General features: G+C 34.6%; 1 pseudogene; it reads right to left on the bottom strand.

Moving 5' to 3' along the window:
* Positions 1-7,613: 7,613 nt before the first annotated feature.
* Positions 7,614-8,709, bottom strand: LOC100923339 (annotated as a pseudogene).
* Between the last annotated feature and the right edge of the window lie 19,160 nt (positions 8,710-27,869).

The raw sequence follows: 27,869 nt of genomic DNA, 5'->3' as shown, positions 1-27,869 counted from the left end.
TTCCTATTTTAATTCTCATTTTACAGATGAGGAAACTGGGGCTGAGAGTTTGGGCAACTTGATGAGAGTCACCATTACCAGAGTTACCATTAATAAGTATCTGAGACTTTAAGTCTCAGTATTTTAAGTATTGAGACTTTAAACTTGAACTCGGGTCTTCCTGACTCTACATTCAGCATTTTTATCTACTTCATCACTTAGTTGCAAAAACATTCATCTCAATATTAAATGTAGGAGGCTTTGTTTTGTTTTGTTTTTAATGATGAGAAACTAGAAGAGGAGAGGTAGATCATCAAGGTCTTCTAGCCTTGCCAAAAATCATACCTGGTTTATAATCAAGTCTTATCTGAGTTTCTTGGGGCCATCCTAGGACAGTGTGAATCTTTTTAAGACTAATCCAGACTGTCCATTTTGAGATTAGGTGTGATCCACATGGACCCTGAAAGGTTCTGATTGTCTTTTGCCATATATTGTGTGAATTCCTCTAGGACGTTCAGCTCAAACCTTGGGCAGAAAAAGAGCCAAGTGTTTTGAATGACTATTCTTCTAACATTCTTGTTTCTACTGCAAGTAAAGAATAAAACATCATGTCCCTGTTAAGCAAGCTGAGGCATCACAGAGGAGTCAACAAGTGGGTGACCAGTTCACTCCAGACCATGGACCTTGCCAAGATGGTAAAATTGCCACAGCCTCTGTTGGTTTTTTGAGGACATGGATCCTCAGTCTTCTTCATTAGAGGACAGAGTAGAAAGATTTAGGAAAAATCCAGGAGCAACTTACTGCACTTTTGTGATAGTGGTTGTTCTTCTTACTGATTCCCAAGAGAAATTTGGATGAATGTTCATTCTACCAAAAGTAAAAAAAACAGTCTTACAATTCTACCATGGATCTAAAACAATCTGAAACCATGACACAGTCCAGACTGACTGGGCAGTGGAGCCCATTACTTACAATGTATTACAATTATATTTATTTGTCTAGACTCTCCTTGGTGTTGCAAAACTGACCCCCATGGACAATTTTTTTTTTTAAAGTGAGACATTATAGCTTTATTCGTTTCACTATTCTCTGTGGCTCCAAATCTTGTGGTGAAGAAACTCAACCAGACTGCAAGAAAAACCCAGCCACAATGGAACTAAATCGACAGAGATGCAGAACCTAGTAGAAGTGGAAGACAGTGAGAGTGGTCACTGAGGACCCTTCCTGCCTGGACTAGCTTCCCTTCTTCGCCTATTTTACATTCAAGATGGGAAGGGTATCTGGGTCACTTGGGTAGAAAGGATATTCACCTATGAATGGCTTTACAAAGTAAAGTTAATAAGAAAGAGCGAGGGGGAAGGGTAAGAAAGAGAGGAAACAGCACACACAAGTCTTTCCTAAATATCTTTTTCCCCTGCCCAGACTGTGGTAAAATAGCATGGAGACCAGCCAGCCAGCCATGTTTATCTAAGCTATTGACTAATCTCTGAGTTCATGTGGTGAGCTAGTTCATGAAGTTCTTGAACTTTTATTATCCTGGGGCTTCTGGCTGGGTGGGAGTGAGATAGGAAATTGGCACCAAATGAAGAAGGGGACCTTTAAAAAGAGTCAGTGTGGCCTTACCTTAAAGAGATCAAGAGATCTGAACTTTTCTCTCCAATTCTGCTATGAACTCTCTGAGAGAGCTTTCAAAACACTTAGCCAATTTAGGCCTTCCTTTCTCTGTTCCAGAAATGAAAATAAAATAATTTAAGAAGACTTAGGGACCCATACATAGATATATTAAATCATACTCCTCCTTTAAAACTCAACTTAAATTATTTATTTCACTGAAACTTTCCCTGGTCTCACTCCAACCAATTGTAATTCTCCCTTTTCCCCCTCTTAAATTCTTAAGAATTTAATACTACTCTTATGTCATTTATAGCATTCTGCTTTATATTATAATAATTAATTTACTTGTTTTAATTCTCACTAAAGAGGGAGATAAATAAAACATTTATTAAGTATCTACTATATGCTAGTCACTATGTTAATCATACTAGAGTATAAGCTCCTTCAGAGTAGAGACTGTGTCATTTGTTTTTGTACCTTTTCTAGTTCCTTGCATAGTCCTTTTTATATATTTGCTATTCAATACATATTTGTTAAATTAACAAATGAAGAATGAAGTATTATGGAATCAATTATTGCACTGAGTTATACAGTACTCTGGTATTGGTCTTTATGTTAAATATCCCTTAAACACTATTATTTTCAATAAAACTTTTTTCCCTAGTCCCCCCATTCTTAGCAGTACAGCAGTATGGACAGTATAAGCAGTACAGCTTACAGGAATGGACCTTTTAGTCAATATGACCTTATTGTTCCCAATCTGTTGCCTTTCATTTTTTAAAAATTTCACATATAGGTGCCTGGATAAGAGCTCAGGAATACTGCTTCTACCAAGTAATGTTCACAGTCTTGGTTTAAGTTATTTCCCATGATGATCAATGTTTTACTAAATTAATTCCTACTAATAGTTGTGATATAGACACTCTGCAGATGTAAACCTTTGAGGACTTAGGAAGGAAGTTTGGTACTGTCTTTTGGCGCACACTCATTTGAGGTTCTTGTTGTTAAAAAAAATGAATGATTATGATTTTTAGATTCAAAACCAGACCCAAAAGAACGTTTTCTCCTTTTAGGAAGGATGACGTTGATTTGGTTTAAATGCTTGGGATCTGCATTTGCCATTCTCTACTGGTAAATGGTGTCACAATTAACAGAGAATTTATACTCATTATAAATTTCTTCTTGTCTCTGCACTTTGATAATTCTGGAAGAAAGAATGAGAATGATGACTTTTTGCAACTTACCTCATGTGCATCCAGTTGATGTGCAAGTCAAGACATCACTCCATGATATCATGAAAACAAAGAATGAACAATTAATATCTTCTCACTGAAATATTCCTCAGAGTCTGGTGTCACAGTAAGTAGACCTATTATTACATGTTTCTACCATTTTAAATGGATTTAATGTGTAAATATTCAAAAAAATTTACCTATTGAAATGAATTGATCAGAAGTCACTGATCTTCATCTTCTATTCTGAATATGAACCTTTGGTATATTTTGGGAACAATATAAGAAAGTCACCTGATAATACAATGTTTCTGGATGTGTCTTGAGCAGCTTTAATAATGTGCATATAGGTACTTAGTAACCTTGGTTTGTTTATGATGATACTTTGTATGTTTGTTGATGATGAAAAATATTTGTTCAGTGATGTATTTAGCTTCTTCTCGGAGCAGAATGATTATTTGAACACTTTGGATCCAAAAGGACCCAATCTGTCACTATATGATAGAAGACAAGTATAAAAAGATATTTAGTAATACTTCATGTTATTCTTTTTGAAAAATTAAATCAATCTTCTCTTAGTCACGCCTTTGAATATTTCCTTTATGTTTCTTCTACTTTTCTCAAGACTGGGCTAAACAAAAGTGACTAATGAAAGTTATATTTACTTTACTTTACTTTACTTGCCCTGGAAAAATTGGGAGAGTTTTAATTCTTCTATCAGTCTGCCATAATTCCTGAAAAAGCGGATATTATAACCTGAAGTGGAGTCAAGTTCAAACAGAAATGATTCCTATCAATATCACATTTACTTAAAAAGCAACAAATTAATATTATCTGTTATATTATACTTTTATGTATTTTATTAAACATTTCCTAATTATATTTTAATCTGCATCCTGTAGTTCTCTAGATTTTTGCTATTCCTAATCAGGTGTTGCAAGTTTGATACTTCTGATGTAGTGAATAGTATTCTAGACTGGAATCAGCAAGACTTAAGATCAAACTCTGCCTCCTAGCTGTATTGATCTAGGATCAGTCACTGTCAGCTTCAATGTTCTCATCTATAAAGTGAGGACAAAAATAATATCTACCTTAAAAGGTCATTATGATAATCAAAAGAGGTAATGTTTTGTAAACTAAAATAAAATGATAATCTATTTTTGTTATTATTATTAACTCCAGAAACTCTGCTAAATACTTGAAGAAGGAGTAACATACTAACAAATAATTTAATTTCAATTACATGTATGTGTGTAAATGTATACACATGTGAGTGTGTATGTATAATTATGTGAGCAGCTAGGTGGCACAATGGATAGAAGACTGAACCTGGAGTCAGGAAGACTCATTTTTATGAGGTCAAATGTGACCTCAGACACTTAATAGATGTGTCACTCCAGACAAGTCACTTAATCCTGTTTGCTTCAACATCCTCATCTGTAAAAGGAAATGGCAAACCATTACCAAATCTCTGCTAAGAAAACCCAAAATAGGGTCAGAAAGAGTCAGTTATGATTTAAATGACAAAAATATAAATATGTTTCTATGTAATTATTTATATGTGTGTATGTAGTAGAAATGAGTAAATTACAGCAGAAGTGTGCTTGTATATGTTCTCAAAGGAGACCTCAAGTGCCCTTCCTGAACTTCAGCTTGCCATTTGGGGTTCTTTTGGAAAAGATACTAAAGTAATTTGCCATTGCCTTTGTCAGTTCTTTTTAAAGATGAAGAAACGGAGGCAAACAGGATTAAATGACTTGCTCAGTTAGTAAGTGTCTGAGGCTGGATTTGAATTCAGGTTTTCCTGACTCCACACCAGGTGCTCCTTCTGCTCTGCCCCTTAGTTGCTCCATGATATCTTTACCAAGTATCAAGACTCCATGAACTGGAAGCATATCCTGGCTGATTTGTTTAATTTGTCCCTTGAAAATACTATATTTGGCAAAACAATTCCCTAGAAGTCATTCATTCCATGTTTTTGTAATAGCAATGCTGCAACTGGTTGAACCATATTATAATAAGAAAAACCAATGTTTCAATAATGTTTTGTTACCATGAATAGTGTTATTTCACCTGTGTAACAGAGTAGAAAGAGGGTCAGACTTGGAGTTTAAAAAAATCAGGTCAAAATCTTAGCTCTATTTTTCACTAATTTGTGTGACCTGGGACAAGCCATATAATTTATATTAGCCCATTTACTTACTACAAAATTTAAAGGATATAGACTAGATAATTTCTAAGATCCTGTTTAGGTCTAAATTCTAAGACCTCCTCAATGGCTTGGGAATGGCAGAGAAATAGACTGAATTAATTTATTTCATAAGTAGAGGATGAATTGGGCAAACATACTGAGGTAGGAGAGTGCAGGATAGGATAAAAGAACAACTAGTCATTTAGTAGGATTGGAATGAAGATAATATTAAGTAGATGATATTTACAAATGCATTACGGACATGATATTAAGCTCCCACCCTCCCAGCACAATAGACATTTTATTCCCTAACTGGTTTACATAGAATATTGGAATTTCGAAGACTAAATTCAGTGGAGAATTCAGTTTCAACAAGAGTTTTTATGATTTTGGCACACAAAAAGAGACTTACAATTTACTGGCTGAAAGGACATGTTCAGCAGGAGAGGTTGACCACATTTAGATACTTATTGTAATCCTATTTGCAAGCTGTACAAAAAAGCATGATGAATGATGAAAAAATAGTAAATAATTATAAATATTTATGTGCAACTCTATACAAGTTACATTATTTATCTACTAAGTATTTTTCCCATAGTGAAGAGATGGTCTTCATATTCTCTTTATAGTAGCTAAAAAAAAGAGCAGAATGATTGGTAATTGACCTGTTTTTTTTAATTTCTCTAGTTACTTGCCATAATTTAAAAAATCCTACAGAACTTTCTTTGTATCATCTTTATTTGATTTATGATTAAGTAATTTTGTCTGAAGTTTCTATTATTTGAATAAAACACTGATTTTATTGTGTCAAAAGGAGTTTTTGTTACAGTTTGTCTTTACAAATTCACCATCAAAAAGTGTGGGGGATGTAATGAGACTTGTATTAAAGAAATACTATCATGCTCCATGCATGTTTTAAATGTCCACAACAGTCAGGTCACATGGCCCTACAAAAGGAAAAATGTAATCTGTGATATAGAGGAATTTTTTTAAGAATTCAGGATGAAGCTCTGGGGAAGAGGTGCTCCAATTTTAAGTCATTTCTTGATATGTAGGTAGAGAAGAAAAAAAGAGGGAAAAAAGGAGAAGGAGGGGGAGAAGAAGGAGAAGGAAGAAAAGGAGAAGGCGGAGAAGGAGAAGGAGAAGAAGAAGAGGAAGAGGAGGAGGAGTTCAAGTTAGGCATGTAGGAACTGCCAACCACTTCTTTTTTCAGGGACATGATGTTCCACTTTCTAGCATGCACATTCATTTTGGGCTGTTATTATTTTTTGGGGGAAACATACCTTTTTCATCAGAGTCTTGGGAGAGACAAGAAGACCAGAAGCAGGAATCTAATATGGAAAAGAAAACCTTTTTTATTTAAAAATAAGTGCTTCCACATGATTAATTCCCTCATGAGAAGAATTCCGTTAACATGTCAAACTAACCTTCCAATGGTGAGTTTAGGGAGACAGACAAGAATTACACAGGAATGGGCAGAAATGAATGCATTGTTATTTGCTGGAGAAGGGACTATCAACCTCAATGAGAACAGATGTCCATTGGAGTATTAGAGAGCCTCACACAAATGTTAAGTATCCTCAAAAGACTTTAATTAGTACAGTATTTCTGAGATATCTCTTGTTGGTTCCCCTCATATCTATTTAGCATATTAATGCTTAGATGTGACACAGTCATTTGAATTTCCATGCAGGAAATTTGAGTTATCATGTTATCACCAGATAGCCAACTCTCCTGGAGTTTAATTTCCATCTGGGTATTTCCTATATAGTAATACTTTCCCAAGTTACTACCAAGATTTTGGTCATGATTCTGCTCAGGAACCTATTTGTCCCTTCCTTAAGGCAGAAGTTAAGAGTCAGGTAGATTTTATTGAGGCCAGAAGGAATTGCCTAATGGTGTATCGGCTAAAGCTTTACTACCCAAAGGCCCAAGATGGCTCAGTGTCAAGGTGGCTGTGAGAGGAGAGTGAAAGACAAAAAATAAAACAAAAATCAAAGAGAGAATGCCTCATTTTCTTCATCTGGGGAATGAACCCATTGGATTAGATTGACTCAGAGAGCTTCCAGCTCTAGATTTAGTATAGTCAATAGTCAATAAACATTTAAGTGCCTACTATATGTCAGGCACTATAGTAAGTGTTAGGGGTACAAAAAGAGGTAAAAATTATTAGAAGGCAAACTCAAGAAATTTTACAGACAGAGGGGAAAATAGGAAAAGGAATTATATAGAAATATTATTATATGCAGATGTTATTTAGATAAGAGAGATTATCTGACAAAAATAGTTCTCTGAATATACTGGCATATCAAAGGATTTGCTGTAAGTTCTTAAAATGAGTGTTTTCCTTGTTCCAATCAAGTTGTAATAGTTTGTTAAGACATTTTCTAGACTTATTCAGCTATCAGATCTACAGCTTAAGTACCATCTGGGGTGGGGAGAAGAAATGACAAAAAGAAATGAAAATGAAAATTAACTTTTTAAAATAGATTAGTAATATCTTGACACAGTAGGTTGTCACTCAGAACAAGACTAGGTACAGAATTATTGGCCTTGCATGTATGGTTATTCTGTGCTAATTAGGAAATTCTGTGAACTCACAAGTTTACCTTTTTGTTAACCAAAATTTTTTCCAGCTCTGTGTTCCTGGCAGGTATCTATCTGTGGTCCCTCAGTTTTTCATATACCTTGACACTCTCTAGGTATTCTTCCCAGGCTTTGATGCAACAAGACAAGCCCTTTGTTCAGAATAATTAAATACACACAGATTGTGACCATGTCATTAAGCATTGTCAGTTTGTTGTAACAGTGGTCAATCACCTGCTGAATGATCTTGAAAGCTTTTATGTAGGTTCCCTGAAGCCCACAGCAATCAAGTTGGGTCCATCCACGCTATGGAAATTTTTCAGATACAGAGCATCTGCCACTGGTACTGTGGAAATAGCTTAATCCTGAAAGCATCAGCCAGGATTTCTGTTCCACATTGATTCATCCTTCTGAAGAGATGCACAAAAAATTTCCTGCCTGTGAATTAAACATCTCCACCAACCAAGGCTGCATGTTCATCTGTCATTTCTACTATGTTGAGCTAAAGGATTTCTAATGCTCCATTCCCTTGACTCACCACCCCAGATCAGTTGGGAAGGGCTATCTCTTAGTTTACCATTGCCATGCCCTCCATGAACACACAGTCCTGCAGACTCTAGTCCTCAGCTTCACCACTTACAGTGCCACATAGGGCTAGTTTTCCTAGGAGAAACTTTGGCCCAGGAGAAATCCATCTTGTTGCCCTCGTGTCATCAGAGCCCAAGCTAGCCCAAGGAATTGGGCATTCTGTACACTACAGTGGCGTAGGTGACCTAGACAAAAATAGACAGGTGGCTGAAGGTGGTCATGGCCAGCTGCAGTTGGAATCTTATCTTAGTGAAAACTATTAATAATACTAAATAATAATTGATATCATGGCGGTCAGTCTGACCTTCCTTGCCACCCACACCTCTTGTCTCTACCAAGATAGCATGGCCTGAGGGACTTTAGGAGGCTCTGAGTTCACAATACTATAGCCATTGCCATGGGGGCCATCAAAGAAGGTCATTTCCCTTTTTGGTTCTGCCCTAAACTTAGACCAAAATTCCATAGAAATATTAGAAATAAAAGATTTACCTGGAGCCTGCCCAAATTGGCTTTCAGCATATATAATGGTTACTGGGTATGAGCAAACTTAATGTTGTTCCACAGAAAGTGTACAAGATGCTCAGGACTCATTGGAGCTCATGAACAAATACAGAATCAGAAAGCAAGCAAATAACTCTTCAACCCCATCCTCACCTTCAAAGGGAATCTAACTTAGGGTAACTGTAGAAGCAACTTTACTTTGTTCCAATGAATCTCTTTTCCCTAGAATTATATGAAACAAACCTAAGACTCATTGTACCACTCTGTCATTGAGACTTTACCACCTGTGCTCCTGCCATATCTCCTGCAAGTAGATATTATTTGGCATTTACTGAATAATCTAACCACTTTAATGTAAGAAATGTACTAATGTGAGTAAATAAGAGGCTTTACTTCTAAGCAGGATACTTCACAGGAACCATGTGACCCATCTTCTCCCTTCTTGAAGGAATAGGAAATCTTTTCTCTCTGGAAAGCCCAGAACTAAATTCAAAAATTCTGGAAGTCTTCTTCTTGAAGTTACCCATATGGTGATCTTCAAAGCCAATCTTATATAGGAAATCTCCCATTGTAATTTTTGTGACCTAAGAAGTTCAAAATTTCTCTCCTCTATAATGGGGTCACAAAGTTAGACACAATTCAAATGAATGAACAATAACAAAACACAAATCATGGTGTTAAAAGATTCTTAACATGTCATATAGTACAATAGACCCTTGTCCCCCCTAAAGAAGCAAAAAAAAAAACACTATATGAGTTAGGTGGACAGGTGAGGAGAAAAGGAGACAAATAATAAATATATAATAATAAAATTTAGGCCCTAAGGAAAGTTTGTCAACCACTACAATTGAATCTGGCAATTGGGGGGGGGGGGGGGGGGAAGCACAAGGTTTTGTTCTATTTCCTGTTAACTATGGATAGTTCTTCAAAAAACCTCAAAGACAGAGACTTTTGCAAGACTCACATAAAAGTAAGAGTAGCTAAACAATTTTCTATCAACCAAAGCAGAACAATGTACAGTCTTTTAAAATAAGGAAGTCTAAGCTTTATATAATGCAACACACATTTCCCGTAGAAAATATACAGCATTTGTGAGTATATTGTCATACATTAAGCCAATGTTGAATTCATTTATCATTAATTTCATTAATTTATTAGTGACACATGCCATCTGCTTGTATAATGAATTGGAAGTGTCTTCTGATTAATTAAAAATCAAAACATGAGTTGCAAAACATCAGAAGAACAAAGAACTTTAAGGAAAATAAATACATACATATGTACACAATGAAACTAAATTGTGAAAAAAAATATGAATCTTTAAGATTAATTTTGACCTTCATGTTGACATTATAAATAATATAATGAATAAATCATTTCCTTTTAAATTTTTTATAAAAGTCTCTATATTGTGGTTCCAACTACTTTTCCAAATTTATTTTACATTCATCCCCTTCATGCACACTATGTTCTCACCAGTCAGTCTGATTTGTTATTCTCCTGTTTTCTGTTTTCTGTTTATGAATTACATTTCTTTGTACATGCTGAGCTCCGTGTCTAAAATGTACTCCTTCCTTACCTCTTTATCTTAGAATTATTAGCTTCATTCTAGGTTCAATCTAGATTCTATTTTGTAGAAGAAATCTTTCATTTCCCCTCATTTACAGTAGCTCTTCAAATTATCTTTTCTTTAATTAGTTATTTATATATTACACTCCTCAGTAGAATGTAAGCTTCTAGAGAACAAGGGACTATTTGGAGACTTTTGGTTTGGTATACCCAGTACTTTACCATGGTACAAAGGGCATGATAAATGCTGAATTAGACTAAAAAATTGTCAGTGGAAAATTATGAGAATCTGTACACACCAACAACTTTCAAATAGGAATAAACATAAGCCACTGAAAGGGTTTTAAATAATCCTTTGAAATTTAGGGGTTAGATAGATTTTTCCTACTAAACCACTATGATTCTTTACTTACATTGCCTCTATAACCTGTTACCTGAATTGCAATGTATTTTTAAAAATTCCAACACAAATAGAATGTTTCTGATGATTAGGACAAAAATATCAAAAATAAAGGGTGAGCAAATATCCTTATCTCTTTCCTGCATCCCCTCCAAATCATCTGTTAAATAACAAACATGGGAATACAAAAACATATGTTAAATCCTTGACAGAATACGTACATACAAGCTAGTTTCTCTGAAGTGCTTTAGCTTTAAACGCAGTGCATATTTAAGTAACATTAAACCCATGAATCAATAAGCTTAGAAAGAAAATATTATAGCTGTAACTCACATAAAGAAAAGAATGGTAAACAACAATGTCATCTTTCCATCATTACTGAATAAGGCTAAACAAAAACCAAAACATAGCCGAGTATGGTGATAGTTATTCATCTTTCTTTTTCAAAGAGGACCAATGACATCATGGGTGAGATCTTGACTCACTTGTGAGTTGGATTCAAGTGAAACAGTTACACAAAGTCATTAAGCCTTAGTTTTCTTGGGCAAATGAAGTTCAGTGGTGAGACAAAAGTCAAGACTATCGGTAATGTCCCAGGATGCACTGCATGGCCTTGACATCTTTGAGGTCTAACAAAGCTTTCAGCGCCTTTCACTGCCCACTTCAGCTAACCTCATAGCTATTGGAACGAGTCATTCCCTTGCATTCAGTCATTCTGCTGGGGGAAAATCTTCCCATGTTTGGGGTAGATGCCCCCTAACTCACAGACAGGTTTGAGGCTTGTCAGTTATCCTTAACTTGTTTAGTAGTTTTATTGCCACACATGCTACAGCTTCTTGGAGCCACAGGTGAGAGTTTGGTGGTAGATGGACATGAGAGATGGATGAGAAGCTCTGAAAAGAGTTCAGCAGCTCTCATGAGCTGCTCAGGTACTAATTGTCCCTTACCATCCTTGCTGGTCAGCAATGTAGAAGCTAGCAGATTACTTGAGCTCCAGAGTTCTGAGCTATAGTAACTCTCAAGTCAAGCTGGTTTGGCACCAGTGTGGTGAGACCAGGCAAAAAGGGGGTTAAAGGTTCTGTGCTTATAAGCAGTGGGAATGGGTCATAAGTAGCAACTGGACTTCTAACTTGAGTGAAATACAAGGAGGGAGGGAGAGAGAGACAGAAAGAGAGAGAGAGAGAGAGAGAGAGAGAGAGAGAGAGAGAGACAGAAAGAGAGACAGAGACAGACAGAGACAGAGAGATAGAAGAAGAAGAAGAAGAAGAAGAAGAAGAAGAAGAAGAAGAAGAAGAAGAAGAAGAAGAAGAAGAAGAAGAAGAAGAAGAAGAAGAAGAAGAAGAAGAAGAAGAAGAAGAAGAAGAAGAAGAAGAAGAAGAAGAAGAAGAAGAAGAAGAAGAAGAAGAAGAGAGACAGAGACAGAAGAGAAGAGAGACAGAAATGGAGAGAGACCGACAGACATAGACACACCACACACACACACACACACACACACACACACACAGAGACAGAGACAGATAAAGAGATAGAATCAGAGACAGAGACAAAGAGGAAGAGGGAGAGACAAAGAGTAAGAGAGACAGAGACATTGTATAACATGGCAGTGTGGTGTTTTGACTAAAGAAATGACCTCTGAATGAAGAAGACTTGGATTCAATCTTGTTTTTGACACTTTCTATTTCTGTGTCTTTGGACAAATAGCTCAACCTCTCAGATTCCCAGTCTACTTTCCAGAGTGCTATATTATTTAGCAGCTGCCTCTCTGCTTGAGAAGAGAATATATTTACTCACTGGGCATTCCCTATATCAATAAAATCACAAATCTGGCTAAAAAAAAAGAAAGAAAAAGTGATAACAGTCACTGATTTTATACATTGTATGTAATGATGGCAAAACACCCAACAACCCTGTGAAGTTGACACTACAGGTTTTATCCCATTTTAGAAATATGGAAATAACCTCAGAAATAAAGTGACTTTGACTGCAATTTTGGCACAGTGGCTGAGCCAAGGTCCACCCTCAGGTTTTATGACTACAAAGTCTTCTAGTGTACCAAGCTACTAAATTAGGATAGTTTGCTGTTCTTTTTAAACATATTAATGGAGTGCTTACAATATGTTCATTGGTATGCAAAGCATATATCAGGAATGATCGTTGCTTCCTGGAAATAAATAATTGGCTCTTGAAAGTTCCAGAATTCTGCTACCTTGGCAGCATATTGTTAAGGTTCCATAACCCCTGACTGCCAAATTCTGTAACTATTCAGACAGATATACAGTGACCCATAATTCCCTTGGCAGTTATTTCTTAGAGGAGGGCAATCAAGTGCCTATATATATGTCCCAAATGGGTAGGAGCCTTTTCCACAAATCTCATCTGGCTCTAGCCTTTTCTCTCTTTTCACATGCAAAAAGACCTGTCTTCACAATGCATAATTATAATGGCTAGCTGTTTGTTCAAAAATAAATCAGTAAACACTGTGGCCATAGCCAAAGGTAGATCAGCTAACCTGGCCAAAGCTACCCTCAGTAATTAAGATATAGTGGAAGTCTGCAGATGTCTTCTATACTGGCACCCCATAGAATCCTACTTATACTTTCTTCCTGTTCTGTTGACATACCCTATTGGGTGCCCCAGTGGGAACTAAAGTGATATTATACAAGGAAATTATATAAAAAGAAGAAATATTATAAAAGTCTCTAAATCTAAAGATATGTTAAATATCACACAATATAGTTAATGCAATCATCTCTTACTTCAATGAAGGCTATTCCAGTGGGACTATGGCAGGTCCCACTTTGGGAAAGCTTTGTGTATGGACCTGGTGACTGACTGAATGTCCTTCATCCAAAGAGAGAGACACACACACACACACACACAGAGAGAGAGAGAGAGAGAGAGAGAGAGAGAGAGAGAGAGCATGTGTGTGTGTGTGTGTGTGTGTGTGTGTGTGTGTGTGTCAGGGTGAATTTAGAGAAGCTTATCTCCAGAAAGTTTGCCATCAAAAACAAGGATTTCTCTTTTCTCCCTGCACAGAAAGATATGAAAATATCTCCTAAGGAATAGAAGGATTGCAGTCAAGAAGGGGTAGTGTATACTCATGAAATCCTTGATCTATAGAAGTTGGACAGAGGCTAAAATAACCTCTCTAATAAGACCCTTTCCTTTAGGGAGAAAAGCAAATAAAACAATTGTTATAAATACATAGGACAATGCAGAAGCTACCTTATAGTAGAGAAAGAAGCTCTTAAGACCAAATCTAAAAAGTTCAAAAGAGACATTTCCCTCCAATTTCTTCACCAAAAAAGGGAAGTGTGAAAGAAGTAGAACGGTGCTTTCCAGAACTCTAGGAAAATGCTAGAAGACCCAAGAAATTGAGAATTTGAGTATAAAGATATCGGAACACTAAGGTAGAAAGTAAGAAGAGGAAAGGGTGATCATGAAACAAATCTCCCACCACTCAATTTTGTAATGAATTTATTTTCCATTTGGAGTAAATTTTGAGCAGCACTTTTAGATGCAGTTTTGTAATGGGGGAAAATGAAGTCCATTATGCTAGTATTTGTGTAATAAACTTTGATAAATAAATCATGTTTTTCTATTAGCTACATTTCCCCTTGTCCTTTCCCTCTCAGCTGCAGCCCTGATAATAAAGGCTTTTGTTAAAAGAAAAATAGGAAGAAGAGAGGCAAAAAAAAAAAAAAACTGGTAAAACTTATCAACATATTGAAAAGTTATTGATTATTTGTTTTTAAGGAGGATTAGAAGTCAGTAACAATGGATACTTTCTATTTTGGAAATAATCATACATTTTGATGGACATTATGTTGAAGAGGTAGTAAATAATAAAATGATACCACATGTCCCCAAAGGGGACATGCAAAAAAGAAGAAAAATCAGATTACTTAGTAAATGAGAAAAATACCAAAAATAGAAAAAATAAAAATAAATGATGGATTGCACAGATACTTTGAATCAAAGAAAAACATTTTCTTAGAATATATTAAGTAATGACTTTTGATCAAAATTGATTATATCTTATGAATTATTTTTTAGCTTATGAATTATAAAAAATATATTTCTACTATGTTTGACATATATTGGATAACTTGCCATCTAGGGGAGTGGGTGGGGGGAGGGGAAGGAAAATTGGAACACAAGGTTTTGCAAGGGTTAATGTTGAAAAATTATCCATGCATATATTTTGAAAATAAAAAAAAACTTCAATAAAAATGAATTATAAAAATTGTCAGAGCTATTTGTTAACATCGATTCCCTGGGAGCAAAATTACTGAGAAATTATTAGATCACAGAACACTGTTAAGTATTGAAAGGATCTTACTTGCCAATTCCTCTGAATACTGTTTCCTTTATGACTTCTACATCATCCTTTTACTAGATTTCTTGTTTGGTTTTCTCTAGATCTGTGGGTCATGAACTATGGCCTGCTGTATCTATTGTCATTTCTGTGTTCTTGGTGACTGGCCCAATCAGCTCAATAGTAATTAATGTACAAAGATCTCTAACATTTCATTAGCAAATGGTAAATGAAGAGAAAATAAAGTTCCAATGAGGAAAATAATGAAAATGTTTATATTATTTTCTCCAGTGTCCGTTTACAATACAAAGTATTTTTCCTTACAGAAAAATACAGCAGAATCAAGGAGAAAGAGAATGTCATTAGAATAAAGAGAAAGTTCTGTTTTGTTAAAAGTAGCATCGTTTTGTAGAATTTTGAAGTTAGAGAAACCTGACAATGTGTAAATAAAAATTTGTCCTTACAGAACTTAGAACTTTTCACTTAAATGATATTTCAGATTCAGTTTCATGAATGGTGATGATGATTGTACTTGAAGTATATAATGGTCTGTATTGTAGTGTATTTCACCTCAAGAGGGTGAACTGCTAAAACCATGAAAGCATTTGAGTATAACCAAGTGCAATTAGTCTATCCCATGGAAACTAGACCTATCACTATGAGAATGGATTGTAATATGCAAGACTACCCAGTAAATGAGTAGCTGTCTATATACCTAGATGAGAGATATGAGTCTGTACAAAGTAAGATTAACCACTCCACCTGAATTATAATCTGAAAGCTTGTGCACTGGCAATTTCCTCCCTCCCTCATTCTATGATATTTATAGGTAGCTAGATGATGCAATGGATAGAACATTGGGCTTAGAGTCAGAAAGAAAAGTTCAAATTTGACCTTAGACACTAATTGTATGAACTTGGGCAGATCACATTAAAAAAACTCTTTGTCTCAGTTTTCCCATCTGTAAAAGGAAGATCATAATGACAGCTATCTCCAAAGAGTTATGATATTTGTAAAGTACTTGGCACAGTTCCTGGCACATAGTAGGTACTCTACAAATGTTAATTATTATTATTATTTTTAGAATAGGAATTTTTTTAGGTTCCCTTCATATAGAAAGGGAAACTAGATGATTTAGTAGATAGAGTACCAGGTCTGGAATCAAGAAAACCTTATTTTAAATCTGATCTCAGACATTTACTTGCTGGGTGACTATGGGCAAATCATTTAACCTTGTTTGCCTCAGTTTCCTTATCTTTAAAATAAGCTGGAGAAAAAAATGGAAAATTTCCAGGGAAAAACCAAATGGGGTCACAAAAAATCAGACATGACTGAAAATGACTGAACAGCAACAATTGCATTGAAAGGAACTTCTTGTTTGGAATTTATTGAACACTTGGTGTTCCCAATCCCTGTGGATTGGGAAAGTTAAAAAGCACAAAAATGGGAGAGGAAACACTGCATGAGAGACAATAAGGAGGTCAATATGGCTGCAAATAGTCTTTTACACATGATGTGAACCAGAATAAAGTAAGAATAAAGGGAATATAGTAAGGCACCAAATCATGATGTTTGCTCTTCTATAAAAACTCTTTGTTTGACATTTAAAGTTCTTTAAAACCGGATTCCTTCTTATTTTTCCATTATTTTTGCAGATGATTCCCCTCCATGTACTGTATGGTCCAATTATACTTGCCTACTTGTTGGTCTTTAATTCATGTCTCTGAGCCTTTCTACTTTCTGGTCCCCTCCCCACTTCATAGAAATAGCCTCTTCCTTTTGTCCTTCTCAAAAAATCCATGATGACTTCTTTCAAGAACCAGATTAAGCATCACCTTCTATCTGAAACCTTTCCTCATTCTATCAGCAATAAGCATATTCTTTCTCCAAACTATTTTCTTATAACTTTGTATATATTATGCATATATGTGTGCTATACATGCAACATACACATAAGTATTTGTTTTACATGTGCACATTCATATACATATATAATATACATATGCTATCTTCTCCTTGAGAAAGCTGCCACATTTCCAGTAATATCTCTGTAGAGGTGGGGTTTTGTTACCTGTGAAACTGACATGAGGCCAATATGATTAAAAGGCAAATTGTATATATATTCTTCTTTTTCAAAATATTCCTTTTTTAATGTTACTATTTTGATTTAAAAAAGAGAATACATAGAATAAAAGAGAAAAAGAATAAGGAACTAGTCTGAAGTTTTATCTTTCCCTTTTGAAATCATAGTGAGAAAGGGCAGTATCCTTCACAAAAATTAAAAGAAAAGGAGAAGGAGCAGTTTGAGGAAAAAAAGTAGCAAAGATGTGTTAGCAGGGCTACCAAAAAACAAAACAAAAAACCAACACTAGCTCAGAAACTGAAAAGGACTATTTGCAGATCTCAGTCTGATATTAGTTTTTGGGAAGCTCGGTGTTAAGTCAATCTCATAACATGTTTGTAAAATATAAGATATGACTATAGTCTGTATTAATAAATGGATGCATAAAATATGAGAGGTGACATTTTTTTGTAGCAAGAATGTGTTAGGTTGGTTAAGGACTGAAATATTACCCCAAAACACCTGCTAAGGACTATGCCTAAATGTGAAACCCAAAGAGCTTGTAAAGGTTTAAAGACTGTAACATTAACATTAAGGGGCAGGTCTTTTCTCCCAAAGCCCCCAAAGCTGTAAATTATCACACTTGAAGGAATTGCAAATCAGACTTTACTGATGTAAATGTTGCTTGTGAATTGGGAATGAAATAAATTGGAGGCAAGAGGGAAGAGGAGAGAGGTCAGAAAATGCAATTCCTTTCTTCTTTCATTTTTAAAATTTACATTAATACATATTCATGGAATAAAACAAGTATTTCTATAATGTAGTACAATAAAAATGATTGTACATGAAACTGCAAATCTACTCTGCACAACTTACTATTTCTTTCAATTATACCACAAAATGATCATGTAAATGTCTTTTTGTTCTTCCTTTTTTTTTAACTTTCCTTCTCCCTTGTCATATATATCTATTTATCTGTTCTTTCTCTGAATGTGTATAGTAACTTTCTTTATATGTCCTTTGTACTTAATTTCAGTATTTATTATGGCCAAAATAACTTATTCACTTAAATTCACTCTCAAAACAATATTGCTATTACTATATACAATTTCTCTTGGTTCTGTTCATTTTACTCTTCATTATTTCATGTAAGTTTTCCCATGCTTTTTTTTAAGATCATTGAGTTCAAACTTTCTTATAGCATAGTAGCCTTCCATAACAATTATATACCAAAACTTATTCAGCCACTCTTAGTACATTTTTAAGCAAAGAGAACTCTTAACCCAAGGCATTACTTTTTAAAATTAAATCTGGACTAAGAATAACTGGCATACTTAATGTGTTTTAAGGTTTTCAAGGCATTTGACTCATTTCCTTTGAGCTTCCCAACAGTGCCCTTTTACAGAGAACTGAGTGAGAAAATTTAGTTGATTTGTTCACTTTCACCCAAGTAGCCAGAGTAAGGGACTTTGAACTCAGGTTTTTCTTGATTCCAAAATCAGGGCTTTTAGTGTTACACAATAAGGCATTTCAAATCTTACACTAGCCAGGTTTGGTTACACACATTTCTAACTCTTTCTATAGAGGAGGCTGATATTGGAGATTTCTTGATCTCGGGAGTTCTGAGATGCATTGAGTGAGCTAAGCTGATCAGGTATGCTCACTAATTTCTGTATTAATGTGGTAAAAAGAGAACAGGTAACCACCAGGTTGACTGAGACGGGGCAAACTATCCTATGGTCACTGGAAAATGGTGTCCATTAATATACCTATGTTGATTAGAGTGAGATTAAAATTTTGAGTGGCCTCTGTACTTCTAATCTGGGTCTGAGTGATTCAGGGTAACTCAAATTCCAAATAAATACTTCAGAAACAAATAAAAACTTCAGAATAAATGGGGGGAAAAACTTAGCTCGATGCAAAATAATAATAATAAAACAAATCATTTAATCAACAGATAAGAAATTAGCATTGACAAAGAAATCCTCAAAAGCCATTCATATCTTAAGCATTAATTTAGAGAAAGAATTTAGATGGATTATTTTCTATTTACACTGTATAAATCTGTGTGTATATTCTTTACCACAATGTCTCACTCAATAAAACTTAAATTCCTTGCAGTCAGAGAACAGCTTATTTTTATCTTTGCAACCCCAGTACTCAACGTAATACCTACATGTCTCTTGAATGATTGTTTGTATATTTCCCAACTATATTCAAGCAGACAGATGCTGCCAACTTCTGAAAAAGTAGCTGTGGCTCTGTGGAGGCAATAGTTTTATCACCATCTGTGCAAATGTGGCCCAAATTTTATTACCTTAGGAAACAGAATATCCAGAATGATTCAGAAACAAGAGTCCTTCCCAGGATTCTGCTCCTGAGGGTAGATGCACCTTCACTTCAATTTTCCTCACTTCACTTCAATTGTAAATTAAAAAGTCACATGCATGCGTCGGGGCTGTACTCATGGTTATGATCCATGTTCACTGCCTTCCTCATCTTCTATTCCTCTAGCCAGCTCTTATTTCCGTACTTCCAGAAAGTTACAAAAATTGGCTTTGAAAGTAAAATGCCCCATGGCTTGGTGCTTGTAGCTTCTCATCTTCTTCATTCTCCCCTAAACTGGTAATTAATGTTTTGTTTGATAATACTTTCCCTTCAATGGGTAACAAGTCTTGCCTTCCTTCTGTCTTAATACCCCCCTTTCTTCTTTTCTCATCTAGAACAAAGCTTGATGTTATAAATATAACAAGTACTCAATTCATACTTGCCAAATAAACTTAGGAAAATATGTCAGAAGAAAATGGACTTTGAAAAGCAAACTAAATTGAGTGATAGAACCTCAGAAAATTTATTAAAGACTGTGATTATGCTGGGAGTGGGGGTGTGGATGCTTAATATGAAAAACTCTCAGATCAAATATGCTTGAATACTTGATACAGAAATTTTGGGAAACAACCTTTGTGGGATATAGTTAGGGGATATGCTAACAAATGTTTAACAATGACTTTCTGGGGAAAATGCATCATACACTTTCAAAATTAGTCTACTTTACTCACAATTTATCTCTTTTAAACATCTAGACAATTAACAAAATAATAAATCAAGCCCTGACTTGCAACATTTGTTGATTTCTAAGATACAGAAAATTTAACAATTGGCTCTCAACTCTCTGTGTTGACTCTAGCAAACCTGTGGATAAAAGAATCTCCAAATCAAGAGGCCTAAATGGAATGAAGTAGCACAGGCATATTTCGAATTTCCTCAAAGAATGTTGGATATAAATAGGGTCTGGGGAGAGCCCATCTTATTTTCTGCATCTCTTTTTTTAGAATGAAGATTAGTTGACTGTTGAGACACAAGAAAATGAAAACCCTTATTGTAGAGTGAAAAGACAATAAAAGATGATGGCAGGAAAAGATTAGAACTGAAAGCAGGCAGAACAACAGATGGTAGTTGTAGCAGTTGATAAGAGAATTGTAATTAGCAGGATCTTTCTTTTCCCTACAAAGGACAACCTTATTGTTGACCCCATTACAGTCTGGGTATTCTGTAGCTTTTAAAATTTTCATTTTTATTCTGTATTCTGTAGCTTTTATTCTGGGATGGAGAGAAATCGACAATTGGTTGGTTATTCTTCATTCTTGATGAAGACCAAAATAACATCTCTCTGTTGGAGTCAAGGTACTGGGAGCCCAATTGTGGCTGATCAGACTAATATTAGCTTGAAAGGTTCTATTCACAAGTTGGGCACAAACAATTCATAAGAACATTGGGAGTGGAGATGGCTCTAAATTTGTAAAAAAAAAAAAATTATAAAATGGTATGGGTGATGTCTTTTGACTCATACATAAACTAGACTTAAGTGAGGCACTTAAGTCTTAAGTCCTCAGTCTCACTTTCTCTTCAAGAGTTCAGTGGCAAGACAAAAATCGAAATTATTGGCAATGACTTGGGATGCAAAGCACTTGGGATGACTGCTTGGTATCTTTGTTATCTAACCAAGCAAGCTCTAATAGCTTCACAAGCCCTGCTTCTGTTGCCTTCAGAACCTGCTAGAATTGATTGCTCACATTCTATAGGAAGTCTTCACATGCTTGGGGTAGACATCATCACTAATTGGTTTGAGACCCTTCAGTTACCCTCAATGTGGTATAGCCATCTGTTAAAATAGTTTACTGAGATGTGGCTGCTATGCATATTGCAGATTCTTGGATCCACAACTGAAGAATAGAAGCAGCAGAATGGATCAGAAACCATAATCTAGAAATATATTGTTTTCAAGAAACAAACTTGAAAAAGGACACATAGAATTAAAATAAAGGACTGGAACATCATCTATTGTGCTTCAGTTGAACTTAATAAAAGGAAGGGGTAGCAACCATAATCTCATACAAAGCAAATAGATTTACTTAAAAGGGATAATCAGGTAAAAGTGCGTTTTTCTGGAAGATACCATAGACAATAAAATAATATAAAACATTTTTTATAGACAGGTTTTTCTGGTAAAGGCCTCATTTCTCAAATATATATACTGAGTGTATAACTGAGTCAGATTTATAAAATAAGAGCCATTATCCAGTTTATAAAAGGTTTTCAGGAGAAAAAAATCAAAGCTATCTATAGTCATATTAAAAATGTTCTAAATTATATTGATTGGAAAATGACAAATTAAAACAACTGTGAGGAACCCCCTCACACCTATCAGAAATAACAAATGCTGGAGGGGATAAGGGAAAATAGGCACACTCATGAACTGTTATTAGAATAGTAAGCTGGTCTAACCACTCTGAAGAATAATTTGGAACTCTGCCCAAAGAACTATAAAGCCATGTATACTCTTTAACCCAGAAATGCCATTGATAGATCTGTATCCCAAAGGTATCAAACTAAAAGAAAAAGGACTTACATGTACAAAAATACTTCTAACAGTTCTTTTTATAGTGACAAAGATTTGAAAATCAAGATACTCATCAATTGGGAAATGACTGGATAAGTTGCAACATTTGATTGTGATGGGGTATATTGGGCTACAAGAAATAAGGGGGGATAATTTCAGGGGAAAAAAAAAACCATGGCAAGACATATTTTAACTGATGCAAAATGAAGTGAGAAGAACCAGGAGATTATTGTGTACAGTAACAACAATGTTGTAATGATGATCAACTGTGAAAGATTCCACTATTTTTATCAATACAGTGATCCAAGACAATTTTAAGGGACTCATGATGAAAAAAAAAACAAAAAAAAAAAAAACGCCATTCAGCTCCAGAAAGAAAATTCTCTGAGTACAAATTAAAGTATATATAGTTTTCATTTTCTTTATTTTTCCCGCTCTTTGGGAAAATATGGCTAATGTGGAAATATTTTTAATTTCAAATGTAAATAAAAAAGTGATTTTATCTGTCTATTTGAGATTGAGAAGAGGAAGTTAATTTATGGGAGAAGAGATGTCTCCAGTTTATTATAGGGTGGGGGTGGGTGGGTTGTATCAATTAAAGAGCCTATTTATATAATTTTAGCAATTCCAAAGCAAAACCACCAAATGAATTTTGAACCCAAAGAGATACAAATTAATAAGAAGATTAGTTAGTATCACTGAATGGATTATAGGTTTGGGAGATTACCTTTGAAAGAATCCCACAATGTAAACCTAAATAACAAGAGAGCTTAGACACAATTAGTTGAGAAGATTTTAATGCATTTTTAGGGATCAATCAGCAAAAGAACATCTCTTGGAAGACATGACATCTTCAATGGTCCTTGGTATTTCAGTTGTAGAGGAGAAAATCATGATATTGTTGCTATTTTTTTCCTCCGAAATCAACAAACATTTATTAAGTATCTCCTCTATGAGATGTTAGGGATACAAAGATAGAGGTATCTAAACAAAAACCATTATGGGGTACCATTTGCCTTCAATGTTTCAAAAATAAGGCTTATGCTTCAAAATATCTATCACAAATGATGAAATACAGAATAAACTAGTTAAGAAAAAATGAACATTCAACTTCCAAAAATTAAATAAAAATAAAAATCCAGTGAAGGATATCAAGCAAAATAGATTTGTTTCATATATGAATGTTTCAAATATGAAAAAATTAATTTTCTTTCCTAGAATACTTGAGCAAATTAAAGGCATTTTCTTGCATTTGAATAAAATATTGTACTTGTATTACATTTTGTTACTATTCTTGCCTCAGTGTCCACATCAATATGACAGTGTTGATCAAGAAAATCATGAAGGCAGAGAAAATGCTATCTTTGACTAGTCTCTTTTTAAATACACACCACTGTGTGAGCTATAGGGCAGGGCTATGATAATAAGTACTACATAAAAATGCTAAGATTTATTCAAAATGGCCTTAGGCTTTGATTTCCTCATCTGTAAAAACATCAGAGATGGAATGTTAGATTAGATCTCTAAGGCCCCTTCCAGCTTTAACAGTTTGATTCCATAATCATGACTTTAAGTTAAGTAGCCTGTAGGTGATCCTGGGAGCATGTCTCATTGTCATTGCTATCCTCAGATTTCTAGGACAAATTCCTTTCTTCAATGATTTTAATATTTGGTTTATAGATTTTCTCTTTCAGCCTTAACATACTTGGTGATTTTAATATTTATATTAATAGCTCTTCTAATATCTTGGTCTATTAGCACCTTAAGCTCCTTCACTTTTCTGGCCTCCATTTCTATTCATTGTCAATCATTTATATGGGATGGCCACAATGTAGATTTTACCATCATTTGAGAGTGCCTGACTTCCAGTTCTGAAATCATTTTTCTTACCACAGTCTACTGTCTTTCCATCACAACTATATTCCCATTTTTCACACTTATACTGATTTATTCATTGCTTCTCATTCTCTACTTTGCTCTTCTCCAAGCCCAACACTCTTGTTTGTTTTCCTTCCTTTTTTCACCCTCTGGTGAGTCATTCCAATAACATATTTCTCTACCTTTGAACCTACTTAACTTCTTAACTTTCCAATGTTTCTTTCCCAGCATTACCCAGTGCTCTATAACCCCTGGTTTATCATCTTTATTTCTATCTCTGAGCAATAGCATGCTTTTGGAGAAATATTGTTGATTAGGTCCTCAATGTGTGGGGTCATGAAATTATGATTTATTACCAACAAATGTTTGATTTTATATACTTATATACCCGAGTATTCCTATTACTTATATATAAAATTTCTCGGGGAAAAAAGGGTTGCAAGTGGAAAAACTTTAAGAAACTCTGCTCTACAAATCATTCTAATTTGAACCAGAATATCACTTCTCAGTAATCATTTTATTAATTTTCTAGCATACTATATTCCCTGTACTATGTACTCCAGACCTACTCCTTTCTCCATAAGCCTCTAAATTTATCCTGCTATTTTTTGGAGTTAAACTTCTTACAGTATTGGAAAAAGAGAAGCCTTTCCTTGTGAATATTTTTACTTGTCCTCTTTCACAAATCTAAATCTCTTCTGATCTTCTTCCCTGTCTTTCCCCTTCTTCTTCCCAAAGTGAATCCCTTTGCTTGTTATCATCCTATACCCTTTCAACTTCTCCAGAACCTCACCCTATCAATCTCTAGAACTTTTTCTACCCTGCCCCCATTTTCACAAGTTCTCTCTTGTATGAATGTCCCCTAAAGTCCTGTTCTCCTTCGTTTTCTTTTCTCTTTATATATTCCTTGACACTTGACAATTTCATGCACACCCACTTCAATTACTGCTTCTAGGAGCATGATTACTACATTTGTATTGCCTATCCTAATCTTCCCTGATCTCTAGACCCACATTTCTGACTTCTGGTTGGACATCTAAGAAATACTTACTAGGATGTCCTGTCTGTACTTCAAACTTAATAATTTCCAAACTCAGTTATTGTGCTTCCTTTTCCGTTTGTATTAACAACACTACCATTTCCCAGTTCCCCAGCTAAAAACTTCAGAATTCTTGAATTTTTCTCTCATTCTCCTACTCCAATCCATTAAATGGTCAAGTTCCATCAACTCTTCCTGGCAACAGTTCTGTTCCTTCTCTCTTTCATGGCTATTATGTCATATCAAAGACTAATTTCTGCTAAATTAATGTTCTTCTAACTGGTCTCTCTGTCATCAGTCTCTCCATTCAAATTCATTTTTAACCATAATATCTTCATAATTTTTCTAATACACATAATCATGTCACCCCTCTTTTCAAAAACCTTTGGTGGCTACTGAATGCCTATTGACTAAAATACAACTGGCACTCAAGGCCTCCACAAACATATCAAATTCAATATATCCAAAACATAACTCATTATATTTTCCCAAAATCTATTCTTTAAAACTTCCCTATTTATTATGTCAAAGGTACCAACATATGTCAGGTCAATAAAGTTTACAATTTTGATTGTACAATTGCTTCCTCCTTCTCCTTTTCCCACATATCCAACCAGTTCTTAAATCTTGTGGTATATCACTTACATTCATTACCATATTCCAGCCAACACACTAGCTTAGTCCATCATGTTCTCTCTCCTGGACTACTATAATAACTGCCTAATCCATCCAAAGAGTGTTTTTTGCAAAAAGTGCAGATTTGACAATATCACTCCTCTACTTAATGCACCCTAATAATTTCTTATTGCCTCTAGGAGTAAATATATCCTATTCTGTTTTGATTTCAAAAACCATCAGAACCTGGTGCCAAACTACATTACCAATCTTATTATATACATTATTCTCTTTTCTAGCCAAACTGACATTTCTGTTCTTCACATACATTATTCTTAACTCCTGTATCCATATATGAATGTTTATACTGGCTTTTCCCCATTTCTGGAAAGCATTCCATTTTCACCTTGTTTCTTAGTATTTCTTATTCCTTCAAAATCCATTGCAAATACCACCTTTTAAGAGATGTAGCATTTCCTTCCCCTCAATGACCTTTTGCTTATTTTGTACCCATTTATATGCATACATATCTTCTCAAGGGGATGTAATAAGTAGGCTGAGAATAGGAATTTCCATTTTTTTCACTTTGCATTCTGAACTTAGTTCATAATTGATGCTTAATAAAAGCTTGTTGATTGACTTACTTAGTACTTTTAGGACTACTCTCTTCTTTGGTCTATTAATTAACCAATGAACATTTATTAAGGGATTACTATATGTAAGCCCATATATATATATATATATATATATATATATATATATATATATATATATTTAGCACTTTGCTAAATACTGGAGGGGAAAGGCAAAAACCACAATAACAAAATCAGTTAATGAGCTCATACAATATACCACACCTATTAAGACAGGACAAACTGTGAGCGAATATAATAAAGATGACAATACTACCTAAACCAATCTATTTATTTAGTGCTATACCAATCAAACGCCCAAGAAACTATTTTACTGACCTAGGAAAAATAGCAACAAAATTCTTCTGGAAGAACAAAAGTTCAAGAATTTCAAGGGAATTTCAAGAGAATCGCCTAAAGAAACTATTAGAAATAATCCACAAGTTTAGCAAAGTTGCAGGATACAAAATAAATACACATAAATCATCAGCATTTTTATACATCACTAATAAAATCCAACAGCAAGAGATACAAAGAGAAATTCCATTTAAATTAACTATCAATAGTATAAAATGTTTGAGAATCTATCTCCCAAGGGAAAGTCAGGAACTATACAAGCAAAACTACAAAACACTTTCCACACAAATAAGGTCAGATCTAAACAACTGAAAAAAATATCAAGTGCTCCAATCAAACTCCCAAGAAACTCTTTTACTGACCTAGAAAAAATAACAACAAAATTCATCTGGAAGAACAAAAGATCAAGAATTTCAGGGGAATTAATGAAAAAAAAAAAAGCAAATTGTCCAATTGTACCAGATCTAAAACAATATTATAAAGCAGCAGTCATCAAAATCATTTGGTATTGGCTAAGAAATAGATTAGTTGATCAGTGGAATAGGTTAAGTTCACAGGACAAAATAGTCAATAACTATAGCAATCTAGTGTTTGACAAACCCAAAGATACCAGCTTTTGGGATAAGAATTCACTATTTGACAAAAAATTTCTGGGAAAATTGAAAACTAGTTTGACAGAAACAAGGTATTGACCCACACCTATCACCATATACCAAAATAAGGTCAAAATGGGTTCATGATCTAGACATAAAGAATGAGATTATAAATAAATTAGAAGAACATTGTATAGTTTACCTCTCAGACCAGTGGAAGAGGAAGGAATTTGTGACCAAAGAAGAACTGGAGATCATTATTGATCACAAAATAGATAATGTTGATTATATTAAGTTAAAAAGTTTTTGTACAAACAGAACTAATGCAGACAAGATTAGAAGGGAAGCAATAAATTGGGAAAACATTTTTTACATTCAGAGGTTCTGATAAAGGCCTCATTTCTAAAATATATAGAGAATTGACTGAAATTTATAAGAAATCAAGCCATTCTCCAATTGATAAATGGTCAAAGGATATGAACAGACAATTTTCAGATGAAGAAATGGAAACTATTTCTAGCCATATGAAAAGGTTTTCCAAATCATTATTGAGCAGAGAAATCCAAACCTCACTACATTCCTCTCAGATTGGCTAGGATGACAGGAAAAAGTAATGATGAATATTGGAGAGGATGTGGGAAAACTGGGACACTGATACATTGTTGGTGGAATTGTGAATGCATCCAACCTTTCTGGAGAGCAATTTGGAATATGCTCAAAAATTTATCACACTGTGTATAGCCTTTGACCTAGCAGTGTTACTACTGGATTTATATCCCAAAGAAATCTTGAAGGAGGGAAAGGTACCCACATGA

This window comes from Sarcophilus harrisii, chromosome 3 (assembly GCF_902635505.1).
Source record: "Sarcophilus harrisii chromosome 3, mSarHar1.11, whole genome shotgun sequence".
In the NCBI taxonomy this organism is placed as follows: Eukaryota; Metazoa; Chordata; class Mammalia; order Dasyuromorphia; family Dasyuridae; genus Sarcophilus; species Sarcophilus harrisii.
This window is presented reverse-complemented; position numbering and strand designations above follow the sequence as displayed.